Below are 15,246 nucleotides of genomic sequence, written 5' to 3'. Positions count from 1 at the left end.
CCTGTCAGATTTGGACAGCGATTGGCTGCAATACCAGTTTGTCCATTTTCAACCTCCATGAACAATTCACTTACTATCGGAGTCTGTTTCACTGAGTGCATTGCTGCCAGTTCCTCTGTAATCTCAGACTCTTTCGTTACCACATGTACAAAGATGAGTAACTGAGGTGTGTGGTGAACATCAGAGCTCTCATCTGGAGCCAAGGAGAAAACAAACTAAACTGTCTGCTTTTTTTTAAAAGTTAAGCACCACCAAACATTCTTTGATAAACTTGCAATTTTGTGGGAAATCACAAAACTGGTCTTGAAAGTTCCATCCCTGGATGTGTAAAGCTTGGTAAAAAGTCCTTGTTGCTTTTGCAGCTTTGCTAGCAAAGGTTCAGATGTCTGTCCGCACTCTGCATCAGTCAAGAGCTTGTATGTCGGTGTGTGCTTACTTTCATAATGGAGAATGTGATTGTAATCGTTACACACACAATCAGCTCTCCACAAACTAAGCATGCGGTTTTGCCTCTGATTTGAGTAAACGCATTCTTACAAGTCCAAGTCTTGTTAAAAAGTCCACATTCTGCATCGGTCTGTCTTTGTTTAGTGTGAGCTGGCATCTTTCAGCGCTGGCAAACTCACATCTCTCAAACATGACGCTGCATTCGCTTGTATGTAAATTTAAAAAGTAATAGCCGGCAACTTTAAAACAAAAGCAATAAATTTGTATAATGATTTCCCACAAAATCACAAAAACCAGTAAATCATTTTCTTATGGGGATCATTATGGAGTGTTTGAGGGCTAAAATGGGACAAACTGCATGATGTATTCCATTTTTAAACCATGGGGTTGAATATGATGTCAGCCCACCCTTTTCACCCTTTTGCAGCTTCAGTCTGCATGCCTAGGTGCTTGATTTCATAAACCAGAGACCATGGCATTAACTGAAAAACCTGAATTCAACAATTTGGATCAGTGATTTAATAGTTATAGTGTATTTATGTTTAACCTCCTAGGACCTGGCGTCCACATATGTGAACATCACATTTTGGGTTATTTAGACCAAATTACTAAATTTTGCTCTACAAGGGCCTGATATCCACTTACGAGGACATTATACTGCTACTGTTCTATCAACATTTTAAACTAATATCCTCATATGTGGCTCTTATTTTTCTTAAAAACAAAAATAAGGTAAAAAAAAATAATTTGTTTTTACATTCATCGGGCCCAATCAGCCCATATATCAAAGAGAAATTAAAAATGCATGCCGTGGAAGAGTTCGGGTCTTAGGAGGTTAAATGCTAATTTCCCATTTACATCACGTGGGCTGGTAAGAGACTACCAATGGGCTGGATGTGGCCTCCAGGCTGTACAATGCCCAGCACTGACACTGGTTACACTTACAAGACACTTTATTAACAACACTTTGCTAACACTGTTGCGCCCACCTTTTCTTTTAAAGCTGCCTTAGTACTACAGATTCAAATAGTCGCCGCAGATTTATTAGCTGCATACCGTGATATGGATCTTCTGCACCGCTACATGCCAAATGTGCTCTATAGGATTGAGATCAAGTGACTGTGGAGACAATCTGACTAAGATGAACTCAGTCACAGGTTCAAGAAACAACTTTAAGATTATTTGATCTTTGTGACATGGTAGATTATCTTGCTGAAAACAGTCATCTGAACATTAGGATGTGGTCATAAAGAGAGGGACATGATCAGCAAGGCTGGATCAGAAATCAAGACTCATCAGACCAGACAATGTTTTTTAAGCCTTCTGTTGTCTAAATTTGCTGAGTCTGTTTGAACTGTAGCCTCAGTTTCCTGTTCAGGACGGACTGCTGTTGTGGCTTTCTGCTGCAATTCATCTGTGTCATTGATTGAGGTGTGATTATTCGATTGATGGTTGCCTTCCTATCGGCTTGAAGTAGACAAGCCATTCTCTCCAGATTTCTGGTATCAACAAGACATTTTCACCCTCTCACTGGGTATTTTATTTTTCAGACTCTTCTCTGTAAACCTTAGAGTTGTTGGGGTTCAGATACTGAAATACTCAGACCAGTCCATCTGGCCTTAACAACCTTTCCCAAGTTCAAACAATTTCACCTCAAAATTTCAATTCACTTTGGCAGGTTGTATTGGGCTTGTCTACACGCCTAAATATTGGAGTGTGAATTTTTTTTGATATGTTGCTGTCAAATTTTGCCTGAATAGCTGTTGTAATTATTTCTGTATGGCATAAAATGTGAACTACCCCTTTAAGGCAAGAGTTCTGCATACCAGAGAATTACTTTTAGGAAATACTAAAACAATATAAAATGTACTGTACAGGCCAACAGGGGGTAGCCTGATCATACAATATATAGGAGTTTGTTCACAAAACTGAGCTCCCCACACAATCTTCCCCCTTTTCCTGTTTTGGAAAAGAGGGAAATGGGATAAGAGTCGTGAAAGCTCTTATCCTATTTGTTCATGCAGTCACATATAAAAACAAACTGACAGTTTTGGCAAGGAGTGGTGTATGTTGGAGAATCCAGATTTCAATCTATAAGGTAACAGGCAATTGTTGTCGTTGTTTCTGTATTTATTTAGGCATTTCAAGCTCTTGAACTGGGTTCACAGGCCAGTAAGCAAGGTTTCTTAAAGGTGTAACTTGAGTTTTTGCTATTAAAGCCTTCAAATGTTTGTACACAGCACGTCAAAGATAAAGGAGCTTATTTCCTGGTCGGGTCAGATTCAGAGCAGGAGGTGAGGGGCCTTCCTGCAGTATAACAAAGTTATCTGTGCGCTTTTGCCATGTCAACCACTACATTTGTCTTAGACTGGGGACGTGAATACATTTTTTGTGTCAAAAGCTGGGGAAGGGGTTTTGTGTCTGTATGATTTAAAGAAGAAGAACAAAAAAATGATTTAAAAAAGGTAATATTCCAGTTTCCGCTTGTCCCGTTCAGCCATTCAGAGCACAAACAAAAAAGTGGAGTTTCCACAGGAGTGATGTGAATTTAAAATCCACATTACACGTCGAACTGCTTGATTGTGCTCGTAATGGTTGCCAGCACTGAATTAGATGACACAGAATTGCAATGGTGTTGCTGTGTTTGACCAAAAACCTTGTATTCATTGGAGGTGGTTAGTATATATACAAAGACTACACTCGGATAAACACATCTTAACCTTGTGATGCAAACCAGACGTAATATCTAACTAATAAACACTGATTTGTGGGTTTCGAGTGGTGGGCGTTTTAAACTTATTGTAGCAAGTAAACACCTCTGTGTCTGCAAACCAGAATCCCCAGTAAGGCGTAGGAAGAGGGCAGCGTGGGCTTCGTTTGGAGGACTTTACAAACAGGTGAGTCACTGTTTTTCGGAGAGTTCAGAAACCCATCTCTCTGTAGGCCACCACATTTGCTAATTATCTAAGCTACTTTAGACCACTAAAAGTTAAACAACCACTGATGCATACACTGCATTGAGTTGACATCTTAAATGAATGAATAACCTCCCCAAAAGGTTTAGGTCATCGTATCCGGCATCTGATTCTTCTTAAAAGCAGATTTGTCTTTTTTGTGTTTCTTTTTGCACAGGTGGTCATGTTTGGATGTGCATACTAAGTAGAGTAAATAATTAAAGCAGGGTAAAATGTCTTTCTTCCTTCTCTACTCTGTAGATAATTTATGATTGCCATAATTATTTGAAAGCCCAGTTTTAAAAAAAACAATAATGTAGCCAGGAAGATGTGGGCCCTTACCCAATGAGTGAAGCTGTCAGGTCAACAAGTTATCCTCTGACGTAGGTTATGGGGAGGCGGTGATAAAGGGTCACAGTACATTGTTACAGAGTAAAAACGGATGTGGCTAATTAACCTACACCGTTTTTTCAGCTTCCCGGCAAATGCCCACTCTACTGATGTGCTATTCAATACATTGTAACTGTAATAACGCATAATTATCTATTATATTTCAGGCCATCTGAAAACATCAACCACATATTCTGGGATTTAGACATCACTGGAGGATATTGCACTGAATGAACTGTTAGTCTTGAAAAATTTTAGTATTATTATTTTTTGATTCTGTACCCTAAAGCACTAAAAAAAATTGTAATCTAATTTGCATGGTTATCTAACGCAGTATAATGTGTTAGATAACCATGCTTCTCTGCAAATGTAGCAGGACAGGAACAGACTCCTCAGTTTTGTCAAGAAGACCATTAAATCACTACTGTGCAAAAGTGTCAAGCCACCTCTCATTTATTTATATTTTGCTAGGAAAATTGAAAATACGTGCAAACATGCATGCATATAACTTTAAGTTTGTACAATTCTAAAAAGCTTTACAGTCAATATTTAGTTTGACCACCTTTATTCTTTCACAAAGCCCAAACATTTTTTTTTTTTTTGCCATTTCTTTATAAAGTCTTCAGGAATAGTTTTCTATCCTTCTTGAAGGACATCCAAAGCTCTTCTTTGGACGTTGGCTTGTTGATGTTTTTATGATTCAACAATGGTTCAATAATTTGGTTGCCTGCGCTATGAGAGGAGGACAATCCATGACTGACAGTGTTTTTCTATCTAGGTATGCTTTTACCACATTGGGAGTGTGTTTGGGGTTAATGTCATGTTGAGAAATGAAGCTGTTGCCAATTACACACTTCCTAGATGGTACTTTTTTATGTTCATAATTATTGATGCAAAAACACAGTATAAAAATACAGTTATCTTTGGTATTTTTCATAGATTAAACAAAGAAAATAGGAACTAATTATGTGTTTTCAGGCCCTGAAGTACCTAAAGATAAAATGTGTGTGTTATTTGTGGGCACAAAACTGGTTCATCTCCTGTGTTAGGTGTTGTTTTTGACTTTTTTTATTGAATTATTCGGCTCGAGACTTTTGCAACGTACTGTATGAGAATAACAATATTCTTTTTGCATACTGAAACTAATGAAAGGTAGAAAATGCAGCGCATGCAATACCTTTGATTGCACACAGATTACAATCCCAAATGGGATGCTGTATAAAATGCAAATTCAGTTCAATTCAATTTTATTTACTGTATAGGGAGACAAATCACCATCGCGGTACTTTATATTATAAGGTAAAGACCCCACAAATAAAAAACGAATACAGTAATTTGCAAATTTATGAAATACATATTTTATTCATAACAAGTCAGAAACATAACTGGGTACAAAAATTTTTTTTCTCAGAAGCAAAGATGAGCATTGGTTCACCTTCTTGCAATTGAAGCAAAACAAAACAATTTGCAAACTGGGACAGAATTATCATCCTCAGCATAAAATTGCACAGGCTTTGGATAGCTCATCATAAAGTACACAATATCAAAAATTTCAGTGAATGTGGAAACAAGAGACAAGACAGAAAATCAACACTGGATGGTTGTTCCAGCAGCACTGCATGAAAAACAGGCATGATTCTGCCATGGAAATCACTGCATGGATTCGGGAACACTGCATGAAATCACACTCATTGGACACAGTTCCCTGTGCCTTCCACAAATGATGTAAAAGCTGAAGAAGCTACATGAACACTGATGCAAAAAGTAACTGTCTTCTTTGGGCCCAAACTCATTTAAAATGAACTGAGGACAACTGGAAAACGGTTATGTGTTCAAATGTATAAAAATCTGAAATCTTTTACTCACCTGCCTGCAGTCCAGATCATCACTAGGTGAGAACATTTGGTCCATTAAATTCAAAATGAGCCAAGTTTCTCAGTTTAAACATTTGATATATCTTCTACTCTCCATTGTAAATAAAATGTGAGGTTATGAAGTTTGCAAATCCTTGCTTTTTCTTTTTATTTACATTTGTACACACCATCCCTATTTATTTGGAAGTGGGGTTTGTACATTGTGGTCTTTTAAATCTAAATTGAAAGTGGCTGCACACTTGTTAAATTAAATGTGTTCACAATCATGTATTTTCAGAATTATAAAAATACATATATCATATATGAGCTGTTCTTTTATAGAAAACGCTGTAGTAATTCATTGTTTACTTAAGTGAGGTAATACATTTATGCACCACCAGGTGGCAATATGTGACAGATTTGTGTTCCTCATGACTCAGCTTTAGCCTTTTCCATTTCCTCTGTGCCCCAAACACCATCCTTCAGGCTTCAACAGTGAGTGTGAGCACTGACTATGTGTTGTGTTGATATTTTAGCATGAATCATGTAAAACTCCAGCATGTGCAATGACACAGCTTTGTTTGGAAGTGCAGTATTTATTCCCACGTACTGCTCACTAAACAGTCAGCAGCTGCAGAGCAAGTTCTATAGCATCAATAAATTTTCTGTAGTACTCGGCCATTTCAAATGTTTATATTATTCACCAGTAACACAAACAAGCTGCTTTCTTTCCTGTAGTATTTTGCAATTTCCATGAAATCCTGTAATACTGATTGCGCACATTAATAATTGTAAAATAATATGACATGAAGTGGCTAAAAGGGCAAGCAAACAGTTTACAGGGCACTAAATTTAACTCCATCAACAGCTTTTGCTTGCTAGAATAGTCCAAATGTAACTGTTGTTGCAAGACTGGTGCAACCATTATTTTAGTGCCATCAGATGCTCTTTTAGGAAGATATGAAGGAAATTTTTAACATACTCACTGGGAGATTATTGTTTTATAAATGCCATAAACATACTGCAATCCTTTAGCACATCTATTATGTCCCACTTAATGAGTCATTTGTTCAGGGATGTTATTGCACAGTACATGCAACATGGAAAAGTGTGTTTTTTTTAAAAAAAACAGTTTTTTTACTGGGACATTCAAAGGCCTATTAGGCTCAAGTAGTTCTGTTTTGTGGTACTGAAGCGTTAGATGTTTTATTTTTAGGCACAAAACTGAGTCAGTGGTGCTGTAACATAACAACACGTGTTTGGTCACCCAAGATTTGAGCATGTTTATTACTAAATATTGTTCTCAGCACTCAGCCTTCTAAATCCAGGACTTTTTTTCTTTTTAAAAGATGTATTAACAAATTCGTCTTGCTGAAATTTTGACTTTGGCTCGTTTTTCTCTACCTCAAATTTGTCTGCACAAAGCACAAATGCAAAATGGGTTTATGTGCAAAAAGGGAAATGCTTCTGGAAATATTAATTTGTCTAAATTTAAATGAACCCTTTCAGTCTCTGAGGAGGATTTTGATTATATTAAGGGGACATTAGCAACAGTTGGTACATACAGGTGCAGAGGGGTCTTTGAAAATGAAAGAAAACTCTTTAGTACGTTTACATCTGTGCCTGAGATGCGACACTAGCTCAGTACAGATTATTAAAAATGTAAAGCATAGTTGAAAATAACCTTAAGTGGTCAGAAATAGCATGATTATGATCACAGACTTTGCTAATGGCTGCTTATATTAGTTCAGTCAGCATCAAACAATTTGTGAAAATTGGCATTTCATTCACACTTAAGTGGACTGTACCAGATGGTAGCAACTGAGACTGACAGACTGAGAGATTTTTCATTAAATCAGTCCTTAAAGCACTCACTGACACTACTTTAATGCAGCCATCATGGGCTGGTACACGGACTTCTCCAGTTTGTTGGGTATCTGTTATATATTTTCAGGTGATGCTGTGGTTGGAAATTTGAGGCATGCATTAACTGAGAGTATTAGCAGAGCTCCATCTCTGCACCCATGCTGAGCTCCACAGCAGAACACCACAGAGTTAATCTTTAACTGTCTGATTTGATTTAACTTAAAACAACATGTATGAATGCAGTCTAATTTAACAGTGCTTTAAATCCGTCCTACTACACTGTTTATCAGTGCACAGTCAGTGTTAGAGGTTGCAAATGTTGAATAAATCCAGTAGTAAAAGCTTGGCAGTTCAGCGTGTGCTCTCTTCATTTTTGCAAATGCTGGAACACTGAGTAGTGAGAGCTCACTTCAAGGCGGAGTAACAGTGAGTGGGCACTGCAATTTCCTCTCTTTCTGTAGTCAGACGCAGTTGTGGGGGTGTTTGTATATATCCATAACCTGCGTCATACTGTGTACTCACATGCTTTAAAATGAGATCACTTCTTTCAAAGTCTTGTTATGGAAATGCCCATATTTGTAAGAATGGGCATTAAACGCTCGAGAGAATTTCCAATCTCAAAAAACACAAAGTGGAGAAGAGAAAACGAGGTATTGGATCCAGCAGTAGACTCGTGTAATGTCTATTTTCTTATATGTATGCTCCCTATAAAAGTATTGATTCAGCTGTAGCCGTGAACATTACTAAGCGCCAGTTCTCAGCAGTGGGTAAGGTTTTTAGTGTGAGCAGGATGTCGTGCTCTAAACGATCCTTTAATTTGAGTATTGTGCAGAATATGCAAAGTGATGAGCAACGTACCAAATGTGAAGGATAGAGGAAACAGCTGTGTTGTCATCGATAAGAGCATCCTCATGATGAGACATGTGGGTGATTCTGTCTCCATGGCAACCCAAGATTCAACCACTAGAACAGTTTGTGAAAGGAGGAGAACAGAAGATGCTGAGGCTGAAAACTTGGGACGTTTTTGAACTTTTTTTCTTTTCCTTTCTTTGAGTATAATTTCATTCAGATATCACACACACAACTCCCACTCCTAACAGAGACATTTTTACAGTTTCTTTATTACAATGGTCTGCTGTCGCGTTTAGCCACCTACTCGATCGTTCCCAAATGATTGTAGAAAAAGAGACTAATTAGACAATTGTGTCTTTTGCCTTAAGGACACGGCTGGCTTTTCGATTAGGGGAACAAGTGAAATGGTTTGAACTACTACTCTTTGACTAATTTTCACATCTATGAAAGCCATATACAACCCAGAAAATACCAAATATTTTTGAAGGGGGAACGAGCCTTTAGAAATTTGAGAGCTACTGCTTTCGATTACTTTAATTCTCAAAGTCATATTAATCACTTCTTTTGTAACAACAAAGGAGAAAATTACTGTGTGAATGGGAAAAAGATTTCTTCTGATAACTCCACAAAAAAGCTGTGCACTTAGAATGAACTATTTGGGCTTTTTCTGAATCTTTCATTTTTGGTTGTACAGAGTATAACTTTTCTTATTGTTATATTTTGCTTGCGATAGTTTCTTTATCCAAGAAGACACACATGAATGCACATCCTAAGATGATGATATTGTTTAGTACAGAAAAGATTTGTTGACTATGATAGCAAAATTACTTGTACTTTGTCTTTATGCTTAACATAATATTCCATCATTTGTTCCCATTTCTTTTGCAAAATCCAACTATGTCTTGGTGTGTGTCTATAATAGTAATGGATTGCATTTATATAGCACTTTTCAGGGCCCTCAAAGCACTTCACAATTCCACTATTCATTCACCCTCACACTGGTGGAGGCAAGCTACAGTTGTAGCCACAGCTGCCCTGGGGCAGACTGACAGAAGCTAGGCTGCCATATCATGCCATCGGCCCCTCTGGCCAGTAGGCGGTAGGTGAAGTGTCTTGCCCAAGGACACATTGACCAAGACTGTCCGAGCCGGGGCTCGAACCGCCAAACTTCCGGTTACAAGACGAACTGCCAACTCTTTCAGCCACGATCGCCCTATGGGGTGCACTGTGTCCTTAAAAAATGTGAGGGAACTGGACAAGTGAAGAAGAAGTGGCAGAGCTATCTATATAGACCTGACATAGGAACTGAGACATCTGGCACAGCTGATCTATCTACTGTTCACGAAAACCTCATTAGAAATGATCTCAGCTGTCATTGCTGTCAAAAAGGCATTCTCAAGGAAGGAAAACAGGGAGAAAATACTGAGGTATGCCAAATTACGCAAGAACTGGAGTAAAAATCTGTGGCAACAGGAGTGTTGAGTACAAATTTGAAATTTTTTTGATGATCAACATTTGAAATTGTTAGTTCAAATCATTGTCAATATATATGGAGGACGTCAGGAGAGAGGTACAATAGTGAGACTCTACAGCAACCTGTAAAAACCAGCGGGAGCTCTGTCATGGTTTGGGGTCATAATAGATTATGACCCCAAACCATGACAGAGCTCCCGCTGGTGTGGGGGTGGTGTGGGGGATCTTGTCAAAATTGCTGCAGAAAAGCACCATCAGATTCTGATCCACCATGCAATACCATCTGATTGCCAGTGGCTTCATTTCTTAAGATGACAATGATCATAGTAGAGTTTTAGATGTCCTTTGAGAAGCCTGGGGGACTATTTATAAAAACTTAATGCTTACCTAAAAGAGTTCAGGTTGTGTTAAAGAATAAAAGTGGTCATGTGTATTCTGTGTTTCTATGTATTTTAATACACGTCAGTAAATTGCTGTACCTATTTCCCATTTTCCTACAAAATATAAAAATATTAGTGGCGGTTCAATACTTTTGCACAGTACTATATGCAAGTTGAAGTTGGAAGAGAACATTATGACCTAAATTTAGGTCAACAATTAGTTCTGAGTGACTATATCTTTTGATGTCCAGCCATCTGGCCATGGTTCTCTATTAAGTTGTGATTAAAGGATGAAAGCCAATCTGTGGGAGGACTTTTTCTTAAAAATAAACTTAGAAGATTGTCATTATCACACACTAAAAGTAAGAACGTCTTCTGATGTTGTCAGTTATACTGATAGGAATCAGTTGTGGTGCCTAATTAAACTGAAAAATTAATGAATTTGACTTTGAAGGAAGTAGAAATAATTGATGCTATCTTCAAACAGAAAGCCCGTCATTTAAAGAGCGCTCAACTGTATCTAGAGTTGTGTGTCTTTATGTAAAAGCCATCTGCAAAGTGTGATAAGAGGATAATATATATATCTACAACTATTTCCTCACCTGAAAATTTTTATCCCATGGGTTCTCAGCCAAGGCAGACAGTGTCGCTGCCTTTTGTGCTGCCTTACAAAGAAATCTGATGGGTGACGAAAAAGCAGTGCAGATATCTGATTGTTAAATATCTCTATTCACTTGTCAGACTTTTGACACTGTTCTAAATTTGGTAAAAGAGGAAGAAAAGAGCCAAAAAAAATTGTTAAAAAAGGAACTTAGTGAGAAGAAATGATAAGGGATTTCTCTATTGAAACACTGGCTCCCAGGAGAGTAGCTCTAAATGCACGAGTTTAGAGTCTCCCCAAACTTTAACAACTGAGAAATTCTATCAAAGTCCTTATCAAAGAATATATTTTGCTGTACAATTCTTTTTTTTATAACTGGTGAGCGTTAGCTCATTGATACCTCTGAAGAATGGAGTCTTTGAAGTTACACGTACGTGTTCGAAATGTGTGACTCCTGCTTTTATCACACCTCTATTTTCCGTGGCTTTATCGGGAGACCGTAGGTGGTTAAATTGGAAAAGGAATAAAAGATGGAACTCCCTGGTGGAGTAGCATTTAGTGTTACATTACATAATAGTTCAGTATTACGGTACAAGCTGTACACCAGCGTGTACCGTGTATTGCCTCCATCTCTTCCTCTCTACGGCCCTAGTAATGCACCGCTGGAAATAAAGATATCTAATGATGCTCCGAATTCAGCATTCAAGTGCATCAACTTGTTTGCTGTTGCTATTAATATCAGTCTTTTGAGAACAGTCACAGAAGAGTGTCAAAGCCGGTTTGTCATCCACAAAAGACACAAAACAGGCACAAAGGAGATCGTTATATCCCAACGACACTAAATATAGTGCCTGTGAAACATCCTGCAAACAAAGACGTACGTGGCTGTAAACTTCCACCTTCCTTGCTATTCTGATCAGTTTTGAAACGTGAGAATGCTCATGACAAAAGTCTTTTTGGCAGATAGCCTGGATTCTCGGACACTCAGCGGCAGTAAACGGACATTTTTAGCAAGTGTGTGGGACCAGTTTCATTATTTTGGTCTTAGTTTGACTGCTGAGCAGCTTTACTGTAATGTGCTGTAATGTTGAACATAAAATAATTTAAAAGCATGAAGGTTTTAACTATCCGTGTTTTAATGATACCTTAGTAATATAATAAAATTACATTTACACTTAATTTTATGTTTTAAACATTTGTGGTGTTTTTATTTTTCCCCCCTAAAAATATCTCTAACTGAAGATTTGTCAAGGCTGAGGTGGAAAATGGTTCCAGTCTGTGTGTTTATGTTGTGCAAACTATGGAAACAGACATCTTTGAATTCTCTTATTAGATTATTAGACGATAGGTGTTCCAACACGTGGTTATGCAGCAGTGAAGGGACGTGCTCCGTTCACCTCTCTGCTTTCTGATTCACAAGCACCTCACCCCCTAACCTGGGTGGTGGCTGACTTTCACAGCATTGTTCCAAGCCTCCCATTCTCCACCATTTTGTTTCCTGTGCAGGTCAGGAAGTCCTGCTTGCAGCTGTTCCCAGCATTGCGAACTAAAGAGCTTTGCAGGCAAAAACACACACACACTAAAACACAACAGTAAACACACATCCCCTTCCTTTGTGCTTCCCCTCAGCCTGTGCTCAGGATGCCCTTTTCAGATGTGAAGATGACCCCCAGGAATGATGGGATGAGGCCAAACACATGTATGCTTTTCTTTTGAGGACAGCTTCGCTTCTTGTACGTAAGCGCTACGTGTGCAAAAAGCTTCTAAAAATATTGCAACATACAGGTACTTCTGAACTAGCTCCAACGTTAGGAATATTAGCAGTTAGAGTAATGTAACAGTGAGTATAAAACAAAATGCATTATGTTGTAGGATCTTTCCAGAAATCTCTCATTTATCCAGGAATGTGTTCTCAGAATCATTACTTTTGTATTTAGTTTTTCCCGCAGCGTGAAAATGTAAATGAAACCGTGATCCTTCACAATTTTACAACCGTGGGAAAACACCTAATGACCTTGTTCTTACTGAGAAGCTGATGCCCTCAAGTCTCCATGCTGCAAAAGTTCCTGGAGAATGAATGTTGATATTAGCTTGGCATCAACAACTACATCACACAATTGTTCAGACACCTCATTTGACTGACTCTGATAACCCTTTTTGTATTCCAGTCCTTTAACCATACGGTTTGCAATCACTCACATTCTTTCAGCACATAAAGATCACATAGGCTATTTGATGCTAATGTGCAGCCTTCACAAGCATAAATGCACGTTTTTGGCTTTAAAGGCAAAAGTACCAAATGCAGACACAGAATTCTTGATTCTGCAGCCGGATGTCAATCTGTTGTTTATTGTAAGATAAGAGCAAAAATCAGCTGGAAACTTGCAGCATTGTTCATTCAGCACCAGTAGAGTTAAATTCATCACTTTGAAAGTTTGGTCCACACCACAGAGAGTTAAAACTACACATCTAAAAATGTGTCAGATACTTTACACCATGAGAGCTGCAGAGACTCCCTTAATAACTGAAATGTAACACTTGTCAACACAGGTCAGGATTGACGTTATGCAAGATGAGCGTGTTTTAGCATACATTAACACCGTCATATTTATTTTTAATGCTAACCACGACTCTGTCTATTAAAATTAAGGAGTTGCAAATGTGACTTATTTTTAAGTCTTGTAGCACTGATTGACATTTCAAATACTATATTTACCATTTCAAGCAAAATTGTATTAAACAGAGCTGGGAGAATGTCCAGGCATCTATCCAGTTTCTCAACCACACATCAAATTTATGGTTGCGGGATGGGTGGAGCCTATCAAGTGTCATTGGATGAAAAACTGGGTACACCCTGGAAACACACATTGTGCTGTGAAAGTAGCTTACTGCTTTTATATCATTAATCCCCCTTCACTCATGGTACAAAATAAATTCTTCATGGACAGCAACTGTAAGCTATGAGGAACTCTGTAGAGGTGGGAAGACCAGTAACACAAGTGTACTACACAACTATAGTGCTGTAGAATAGCCTCATTACATACTGGTCCAGAGACACATTGTCTCAAAGAATGCTCAAAGTAACACTAATGAGATCCTGTGAAATCAGCACTGTATTTTGTTATTCACAGAGTACGACATTGCACTCTGTGTATCAACACCGGAAGAAAAACCTCCCTTATAGTTAAATTGGAGTAAACAGCTGTCCAACACAAAAACGACAAACACTTAAATTCTTTATTTATCCATTGCCTAGTTGCATCGGATCCCATAACAGAGTTAATATTTGCACTGATATTGGTCCTCATTTGGCCCACTTTTCCCATGGTCACAGGGGATTTGAGCTTATCAGCACATTTATAGGGTGGGAGGCAGGAAAATACTCTGGACATCTTGTTAATCCATCAGGCTTTACATCCTCTCCCATACCTGACGGAAAATTTAGGCTGCAGTCCGTTTGAGTTGGAGTGTGAGAGGAGAAATAAAGGTTTGGAGGGAACCCATTAAAAAAAATAGATGCATGAGACTTTACATAATTTTAAAGGTCCCATTGCAAAATGTAAGTAGGAGGTTTGATGTTAATTAACACTGGCATTATTCTGTCCTTGAGTAGTATGCATGATTACTCGCGGTATAAGAAAAACGCTGCATAAAAGACATTTGAAACTGAATTAACATTTTTTTCTCTATGGTTGCAATATGACATATGATGTATAGCATATTTAAAGAATAAAAATTACTATATGTAAAAGTTCATCAGTGGAAATTTTTATTATAACGTTTATTTCACTTCCTGATTCTCATCTGTCCACATCAGTGTTTTCAAAAGGTGACAAATTACAACGGGGCCATTCGAGACGAGCACTCGGGACTAAAAAATGCAGACAAATATTTCATCTGTGGCTCTTCCTTTGCAAAGAACATAATGGCTGAGTACATTTGAGTACAAGTACACAATTAACCAGCCATCACTGGCAGTATTAGGTGATGAGCAACAATGGTGACTAATGAAATCAAATTACTCTTCAAGTGTTATTCATATTTCTCTTTTGCATCTAAGTAAGGGTGTACTGCAAGGTACTCTTCAAGCACATCCTTCATAAATGAAAGCTGCTGTGTTTAAAATACTTGCTGACTTCAAGAAAAATGAAAATGGATCTCTCACATTCCAATAATTAATTGGGCTTCCTCTCCATATCCTTTGTTTTACCCTCTGGGGAAACTTGCTTCCTCTTCAGCACCATCCATGTGTTTCCTTTGTAGGAGGATGCCACTCACACCTCTTCCACTCGGAGGGTTCCACCCTTTCCTCACTTAAGACCCTTGACCCAGTGATCCTGGATTGGGTGTGAAGTATTAAGTAATGCATTGTTTCATACATTAAATCCTGATCACATCTGTGTTAATTATGGGTGTGTGCCTGTGCATTT

This window comes from Neolamprologus multifasciatus, chromosome 12 (genome assembly GCF_963576455.1).
Source record: "Neolamprologus multifasciatus chromosome 12, fNeoMul1.2, whole genome shotgun sequence".
Taxonomy (NCBI): Eukaryota; Metazoa; Chordata; class Actinopteri; order Cichliformes; family Cichlidae; genus Neolamprologus; species Neolamprologus multifasciatus.
The sequence above is the reverse complement of the archived record's forward strand: the minus strand, read 5'-3'. Positions refer to the sequence as shown.